The sequence below is a fragment of the Apodemus sylvaticus genome, chromosome 18 (assembly GCF_947179515.1).
Source record: "Apodemus sylvaticus chromosome 18, mApoSyl1.1, whole genome shotgun sequence".
Taxonomy (NCBI): Eukaryota; Metazoa; Chordata; class Mammalia; order Rodentia; family Muridae; genus Apodemus; species Apodemus sylvaticus.
In genome coordinates, this window is record NC_067489.1 from 14,509,741 (window position 1) to 14,519,195 (window position 9,455).

General features: G+C 46.0%; 1 pseudogene; it reads left to right on the forward strand.

Moving 5' to 3' along the window:
• Positions 1–5,648: 5,648 nt before the first annotated feature.
• LOC127668964 (aldo-keto reductase family 1 member B1-like) lies at positions 5,649–8,981 on the forward strand (annotated as a pseudogene).
• The last annotated feature ends 474 nt before the right edge of the window (positions 8,982–9,455 follow it).

The following is a 9,455-nucleotide window of genomic DNA, read 5'->3' on the forward strand; positions in this document are numbered from 1 at the left end:
CCTGTCCTGTTGGTGAAGAGCCTGGATGTGTAAAACCCAGGTGTTGGTTTCACCTCTGTCCTAGGCTTGCTGATGCGGTCCTCTCCCTGTATGTGAAAGCCTGGTGTCAACAGTCATAATGGACTAGGATTCCTATGTCCCTAATCCCACCTTAAAGTCCCTGTTTCCAGAATCCATCAAGGTCAGTGTCTGGATTTGATTTAGATGTATAACATTATGAACGCATGCGTGTATATGGACAGTTAATAGACATTCATTATATAGTAAGAAGCATGTGGCATATAAGAACTAAAATGTTTTGTAATGATGCATAACGTAAGAAAGTGAAATAATGTTATTTAAGATCTTTCAAAGAACTCAAAACCTAAAATTTTATATTTAAAAGCTAATCTTTAAGCAAATAGGACATGGCAAACTCCTAACTGAATGCCAGGACACAGGACTGTTGTTGCCACGGGTCTCGGAGGAAGAGTCCAAACTGGAGGGAAGAGGAAGGAAGACTCAGGAATGTGCACAGCAATAAAACATCTTCAGAGTTCACAACAGTGGCAAAGCTGGTGTGATTGTCCTTAGCATCCCGCATTGTGGAATATGCACACACAGCAGTCAAGGAAATTCTCCGTTATCTCCTGTCTCTGAGAATTGGAATCTCAAGTGTGGGGGAAAGAGGTCCCAATATGATGAAGAAGACAAGTTTTATAAACTCTGATTTGAACCAAACTCATGACACATTTACAGCGTATGTATAAACTGTTCCACATATATATATATATATATAACAAGAAACACATGTAATTCCTAGCTTTGTCCACACACTGAATGTTCCTCAGTGCCCAAGTTGTAGTTCTAAAGCACTATTTCTAAATAAAACAAAAGCAAGACTTCTGTCTTTTTTTAAATTTTTTTTTAAATTGGATATTTTATTTATTTACATTTCAAATGTTAACCCCTTTCTGGGTTTGCCACCCTCCCAGAAACCCCCTATCCCATTCTCCTTCCCCCTGCTTCTATAAGGATGTTCCTCCACCCACCCCATTCCCACCTCCACTTGCTAAGAGTTAAGGTAAGTTTGGAACATGTCACAACAGACAGAAAGCCATCACAGACTGCTGGGTGATAGCTAAAAAGTTCACAGACCTGCTGAGAGGCTCCTTCCAGGTGAGGCGAAGCATCTTGTGCTTCATGATACTGTAATATTTTCCAGCTCCTTCAATAATGTTTCTTGGTAGTGCACCTGCCTAGCATTTGCAAGAACCAAGGTTCAGTCACCCACAGCGGGTGGGGGAGGCCCAGTACCAATGGCAGCCTAAATCCCAACAAAAGAAAAGAATCAGGCAGCATACCTCTAAGAGTCTTGACCAAGGTCTTGAATCTGAATAAGATCTCAGCACCGCTTTCCAGGAAACCCAGAGAAGCAGCAATGATCCTGAAGAATATTTAAAATATCACCCAAATAAGGACACATCTTCCTAGAATCGAGAAATGGCTACATTATGCCAAGCAAGATAGTAAAAAGTGAACTCACATATAGCTGTCTTTTAGTCATATTACATATCATCAAAGACAAAGTGAAAAAACACCAGAATTAGGCTGATGTATTCCTCTAATAACGTGAACAGAGAGAGAATGGATCCCTTCAATGTACTAGACAGTATATATTCATAGATCTGGAATTGTAAATCTAATGTTAGTCACTTCTAAACATGAGGTGAAAAAGACATTTTCAGATAAGTGAAAGATAACCATTAACTTTTTTCTTTGTGTATACATATATGCGTGCCCTTGCAGCCATATATGTGCATGCATCTATGAGCATGCACGTGTATACCCGTGCATATGGAAGCCAGGCATTGATCTTGGGTGTCTCCCTCGATTCCTCTCCGCCTTATTTTCTGAGACCTGAATGTGGAGCTCACCGATTAGCCAGTGTGACTGTCCTGCAAGCCCCTGGGGGATCCCCCTGTCTCCACATTGTCTGTTTTAAGACATCTCAGCACCATGTATAACTTCAGACTATGAAGTAGATGTTGAGATTATAAAAAGATAAAGGGGTATAAGAATATGTTCTATGGGGGTGTGGTGAGGTGTGGGGGAAAAGGGGTGCCTCAGGGAGCCCATGCCAAGGCAACCCTTCCCACTGAGGGACCAGCCACACGACTGTATGGTATATATAGTATATAGTGTATAGTACATAGTATATAGTTTATTCAGGGCATGGGGAGAGGGGTTAAGAGGATAGTAGAGGCAGAGAAAGGCAGAGAGAAGGAGAGAGTAAAGAAGCAGAGGCCGGCCATAACCACGTGGCAAGAGGGAAGAAGGAAAAGGGTGAGAGAAGATTCCAAGAGGGCAAGATAGAAGCTAACTGGAAACAGGAGTAAGAGGGGGGAGGGGCAAACAGCCCCTTTTACAGTGGGCCCAGGCCTACCTGACTGTTGCCAGGCAACTGTGCAGTAGAGTTCAGACAGAATGCTAACAGTAGATGTAAAGGAATATAAAGAAATAAGGCATATATCTTCAAACTTTATAAAGATAAATGAAGGATACACAAAAGCAGATCAACGAATATTCAATGTGGCCCTGAAGCAAGGAAAGACGTGAGATGCTGTGAGGTTTTCCCTGCGGGCACAGGATGATGTTGGACTGCAAGGAAGAGCACGTGGCTGGTGTTTTGATAGTCTCAGTTGGAGAAAAAAAAAAGATAATTCTTCCTACTGCAGCGCATGTGTGTGCGTGTTCCCTTCAGCCCTTTCTCTGCTCTAATTTTGGCAAACAACTTGTTTTTACCTCCTGGACAGTGAGCTTCACAAGAGGTTCCTATTTCTCTGGCTCCAGTGAACAGCCACAAGGCGTCCCCATGAATGTTGGAATCTTCTGGCGGGCTGGATGCTACAGTTGCTGACAGACCACCTCTAGACTCTCTGAGTAGAGCAATCTGGAAAAGAAAACAACAAACAAACCAACTCACATCTCGCTAGTTAAAAAAAATGCCATTGGTCCCCAAATTATAGTGTGCTATATGAGTTTAGGAGGCAGGCATTTGGAAGTCTACAAGAACCCTATCAGAACTGGTATTTGCTTTCTGAACTGAACTGACCGTTATATAACTTATTGTCTATAGTATAATTGAGATATAGTAAAGAATGCAGTAGATTATCCATGTTTTCAAACGTTTTCAGAGCAGACCTAGACCACAGGGTACTCAGCAATTCACCTAGACTTTAAATCCCTGAGACTTTGTCCCAAGCCAGCCCCTGGCCAAAGCAAGGGTATGAGACTGAGCAGCCCAGCTCCACAGGGTGGATACTGTGTGGAGGGGAGGAGGCCTCAAGGCCTCCCCCCCCCGCCCAGGAAGCATGCCTTAACTATGCAGCACTGCTGTAACCTGTAGAGGGTCCAGGAAAAGGAAGAGGCCAGGGAACAGGGTAGCTGGCTGGCTTGTAGGCCAGCCTGTCCTCAGGGCGATGAAGGAGCCCAGAGGGTCAGATGCTCATGTATTGGAAGAGGAGGACCCATGACCCATACAGGACAGCCCACTGGTGCTAGAGCCCTGAAGATTGTGAGGGACTGATATTTATTTCCACCTTCTCCACCACTCACCATCTACCCTGGGTTCAAATTTCCATGACAATATTCCATGTTTAGTTTAGTGCTCCCAATCTCAAGGCCGTTCCTATTTTCGATGGAGCTAGAGTGATATGGTTTGGGGAGCAGGAGGGAGGACTAAGAAATGGAATCAGCCATAGTGACTGTAGAGAGAAGAAAAACCCATAAGTAATGGATCTGGGGAAGAATCGGGCTCCCCAAAGAAAGAGGAAAGTGGTTCAGGATCTGGTGCCTGAGGTCAGTGAGTAGGATGTGGACGAGAAGGCTGTCTGCTAAGGAGGCACAGGCTTTGAGTTCAGGTCTTCTCCATGATATCCAGGAAGTTCTTGTAGCTTTGGGCATGCTAGATCTGAAGTGACATAGATTCCTGTTCTGCTCGCCTCCAAGGAGGTATACAGTAATCCTAAACATCTGAATTGTGCTGAGTCCCTAGCTCTAGGGCACTCCAGAACTGGGCTAGGGAGGTTAGTTACCAAAACAGCGTCCTCCAAAGAAGGTGCCAGCCAATGCCCTCCACAGAGGCAAAGAAGGGGATCTTTGGGGGCGGATGTTTGTAGCAGTGGGCCCAAGCATCTTGCACTGGGGTGTCCACTGTATATGGCAAATCAACCAGTCAAGATGGCATTGTGACCCCCAGGCTGTCTCAGCTCACCCAACTCCAGAGCTCTAGTCACTAGGGGTAGAGACGGGAAAGATGAGCCTGCTGCAGGAGTGGACTTGGGGGGGGGGGTAGCTGTACCACTGCTGCAGAGCTGCATTGAGAGCCAGTCGACAAGCGCTTTGGTCTGAACCCCTGGCCTCTTCTCTGTGTATTCATACAGTCCCAGCACGGTAAGCTATTCTCACCCAACTTGCTAATCTCTGTGGCGTCTAAGGCAGTGGTAAGTGACCGCACACCACCCCAGAGGTTGGCTTCTTTTTCAGTTTCAAGACATCAGTGGGTAAAAGAGAGTTGAGTGGAAGCATTTATGTCTCCCTGTAGCTTCATATTCATACCGTGCCCAAGCAGCAGCATCTGTCAGTGGCACGAGAGTGTTCTCTGTGGTTCTAAAAAGGAAACACAGAGATCCCGTGGCTTGGCTTTCACTGGTTTCAGTTATCCACCATCAGCCATGATCTAAAAATATTAGGGGAAATTTCTAGAAATAACAAGATTTAAATCCCATACCATTCTAAGCAGTATACAAAAATCTCCCATCATCCCACGCTGCCCCAACCAGGGCAAGAATTATGCTCTTGGACCAGCGTATCCTTGTTGTATACACCTCCTGCCTGTCAATCACCCAGTAGCTCTCAATTATGAGATCGACTCCTGTGATGTGATAGTGGTGTGTTTAAAGAACCCTTGTATGGTAACCTAATGATATATCATTTGCCTTGTGTAAATATTTCTCCATCTCACATCCTCATAAGAAGGAGGAATACAGTATATAAATACACTAATGGAGGAGCCAGTGATGCCTTGTGAAGGCGCTTACTGCCTAGCTTGCCCTCCTTTCCATTCCTGAGACCCACATGGTGAGAGGAGAGAACCAATTGCCCACAATTGTTCTCTGGAAGCTCGAGAGATGACTCAAAAGCATTTCCTATTCTTGTTGAGAACCCAGGTTTAGTTCCCAGCACCCACATGGCAGCTTACAACTATCTGTAAGTTCGGTTCCAGAGGATGTGACACCACCCTCTCTGGCTTCCATGGGTACCAAGGCATTCATTCACATGTCGCACTTAAATACAAGCAGTCAAAAGCTCATACACGTAAGATAAAAACAAGTACTTTTTTGATAAAATTGTTCTCTGACCTGTACACACACACACAGACACACATAAAGGTTTTCAAAATATATTTGAGATTATGTGACTTACAGCATTTTGTTATACTTATTCTAGTTTATCATTAATCTCTTCTGTGCCCAGTTTACAGATTAGATATTCTCGTGGATGTATGTGTATAGTTAAAGGCGGTGTGTGAAGGTTACAGACTGACTGTGGTATTGGTCATCCAGTGAGCTCTCAGTTCTGGAGATAGAGTACGAAGGGCATCAATGATGGGGAAAGCAGATTTCGGCTCACCCTTACTCACTCTTCGCCCCCCTTGGAAGAAAGGTAACATGTGGATCAGGAACATCCAGCTATCAGGGAGAGGATACGCCATTCCTTCCCTCCCACGCTAGGCCCCACACTAGCTTTGCTAACTTCAAAGAACCATCCAGGAAGAATGGCGAAGCCAGCTTTGTGTCTCAGGTACCATGCCCACTCTATGCAAGCCTCCTCTTCCCACTTCCCCTGCTGCAGCCCCACCACATTCTGCCTCAGGGCTCTTCCCTGTTTAGGCTGGCTGGGAGAGTACAGATCTGTTCGCAGGTCAGAGCTCCATTCCTTGGCCGTCTTCATTAATGTTCTGGGGCAATAGTTCACCTGAGGGCAGATGATCTTTTCAGATTATTACCACAGATGGAAGAATTTGGGGACTCCATAATGAGGGCATTCCCTGAACACCTCCTTGAGCCCATAGAGCTAGAGGTTTCGAACAAACACAGGTCTGCTATTTGGGTTGGTAACTCACCCAAAGATCATCCCCTTCTCAGAGATAGTGGGGAAATTCTGATTCATCTGAGTGATTCCAAAGTCCACGTTCTTCCTAGACATGCCTCCGAAAGGCTTTCCATAGACCAGTTCCCACCACTCCATAGTATCTGGCCTCCTGCCTCAATGCCACATCCTCAATGAAACCAATGTATAGACTGTGCTGCAGCCACCCACCCTTCCCCATCACCCTAGGGATATCTCTGTGACAGTACGCATGTGCAGGAGGGAACATGCCTTGGCACCAAAACTATACCCCTACAAATCCAAACTATTCCAGCCCCAAGCAGTCCCTGCATCTAGAATGCAATTTCCTTTTCAAAATACCTCCTGAAGTAACTTGCCAGCAGGCAACAATTAAACCTCAGTAACTAATAGAGACTTGGAGGGAGACAGGGAGCCAGGCAGACTCAGCCCAATTCAATACATTTACTTTCTACCATGTGATTCGGTCAAAATGAAATGCTAGCTTTGAGGTTGCATAGAATTAACAAGTAACAAATGCTTACTCTGCCTAACAAGATAAGCTGCCCCCTGGGGACAAACATAATAGATGAATTAAACACTATAGCTGCATACTTTAAATGAAATGGACAAAACTTTTTCCAAGCCATGAATAGAGGCAAATAAATGGTAATAGAGGGTAGACTTGGGAAACGTTAAAGTTGTGTCAAGGACTCCACGTCCCATCTAAATTGGATTGTGCTAATACAATCAGAGGTGCAGGAACAGAGAGGGGGGTGCGGTGGGGGAACTGTGCAGGCCCACAGTGGGAGCTCAGCCTGCAAGGAGCATGCCCCTGTGTTTATTACATTCCCACTTAATAAAGCTTCTGCTCAGTGACATGGCCAGAGACAGGACCAGCAGAGTTCTCAGAATTCCACGGTTAATGTGGTCAACCAGAAACACTTTAGTAAATACATTGTACCAAGAAGAGGATCCTCCTAGATTAACAGATGTCAGCTTCATCAGAATAGCTGGAACCCCGCTCTCATGAACCCCCCCCCCCAAGATTGGGCTTGTCAATTGTCTGAGAAAGGAGCAGGGAGGTTTTGGACCCTCATCTGAGATTCCCTTCTGCACTTCCCGGGCATTTGTGTGAAATTCTGCCCCAGTCACACATGGCTTCGTGCTCCCTGGGTGCTGGTGTGTACAGGCTGTAGAAGGGTAACTGAAGGAAGAAGTCCCTCTCTGCATCCCATGGCTCTCCATCATTATCTGCACTGGGGCTTCCTGGTAACATGGCTGCTTTGGGACCACCCACGATCCTGTAAGTAATCCCTCACTCACACTCTGTAAATAAGCCCAATACACTCTTTAGTCCCTCAAGTTGTACTCTAGGGGGAACAGCACTTTGGTGTTGTTTGTGCTCTACAAGAAGGGGGTAGACCTTTGTCTATCTCCACAGCGGATCTTCTCAGCTTCCTGCCCCTGCTGCCTGACTACCCTGCAATCATGAACATCTAATCTTCTGGAATCGTAAGCCAAAGTAAATTCCCCCTTAGGTTGTTTTGGTCTTGGTACTTTATCCCAGCACCGGTACATACAAGGGCCAATAGGACTGACTCACTGCCTAGCCTGGATTAGAGGGAAAACAGATGGAGAGAGGGATTGGCTTTATCTTCCTAAGTAGTAAGATGAGACAAGGAGGCTGGGGAGAAAGGTCATGGATTTAGCTAGACACAGTGATAATAATATAATAATATTATAATAGTGATAATAGTGACACTTAGAAGCGGAGGCAGGAGGATTATAAATTAAGAGAAAACCTGGGCTGCATGGAGAGTTAAGGACATACTGGTTTATACAGAGAGATTTTGTATTTAAAAAAAAAAAAAAAGGCAGCACATTTGCCAGTCCAGGTGTGTAACGTGCAGCAATCACAGCTAGCCATCTGGAAGTCAACGGCGACACCAGGATACCCACCCTGGGCCTGGGCACCTGGAAGTCCCCTCCTAGCTAGGTGACTGAGACTGTGAAGGTTGCTATTGACATAGGGTAACGCCACACTGACTGCGCCCAGGTGTACCAGAATGGGAAGCAGGTGGGAGTGGCCCTCCGGATGGTGGAGCGCCAGGATCTCTTCACCGTCAGCAAGCTGTGGTGCACGGTCCACGACAAGAGCGTGGTGAAGCCTGCCAGAAGACACTCAGCGGCCTGCAGCTGGCTCTCTACCTTAGTCACTGGACAACGGGCTTCAAGCCTGGGCCCGACTATTTCCCACTGGAGGCATCAGGAAACGTGATTCCTAGCGACCCAGATTTCGTGGACACTTAGACGGCTATGGAACAACTAGTGGATGAAGGTTTGGTAAAAAGCAATTGGTGTCTCCAACTTCAACCCTCTTCAGATTGAGAGGATCTTGAACAAACCTGCCTTAAAATGTAAGCCTGAGGTTAACTAGATCGAGCGCTACCCATACCTAACTCAGGAGAATCTGAATGAGTACTGCCACTGCAGAGGCACCATCGTAACTGAATACAGTCCCCTGGGTTCTCCTGACAGGCCCTGGGCCAAGCCTGAAGACCCGTCTCTCCTGGAGGATCCCAGGATCAAGGCGATTGCAGTCACGTACAGTAAAACTGCAGCCCAGGTGCTGATCCAGTTCTCCGGTTCAGAGGAACTTGGTAGTGACCCCCCAAGTCTGTGACACCAGCACACGATGCTGAGAACTTTGACTTTGAGCTGAGCAGCAAGGACATGACCACTCTACTCGGCTACAACAGGAACTGGAGGTGTGTGTCTTGATGAGCTATGTCAAACAGGAGGATGACCCCTTCCACTCAGAAGTCTGAAGCTTCAGCGGACGGATCCATGTTCCTCCCCAAGGATGTATACCTGTTCTGTCTGCCTTATCTGCCCTTGCAAGTGTCCTGAGTGCTGTGTCCCTCTGCCCTGGGTGACACCTTGCAAACCAGATGGTGAGAGTTTGTTAGTCTGACATAGAATCTGGAGGGCAGTACCAGGAGCTGAGGTGTTTCTTCCAGCCTTTCTTGGTCTTTCTTCTTACCCACCTGGAGGACTTTTAACACAAGTACCCTTTCCAACCAAAGAGAAGCAAGACTTAGAGCCCAAGTCCTGCCACTAACTCTTAAATGTGAGTGCTTAGAACCGTGATCCTTTGGGTCAGACTTCTCCTTGCCTCAAATAAAAACTGCCTCAAATAAAAAGAAAGAAAGAAAGAAAGAAAGAAAGAAAGAAAGAAAGAAAGAAAGAAAGAAAGAAAGAAAGAAAGAAAGAAAGAAAGAAAGAAAGGAAGGAAGGAAGGA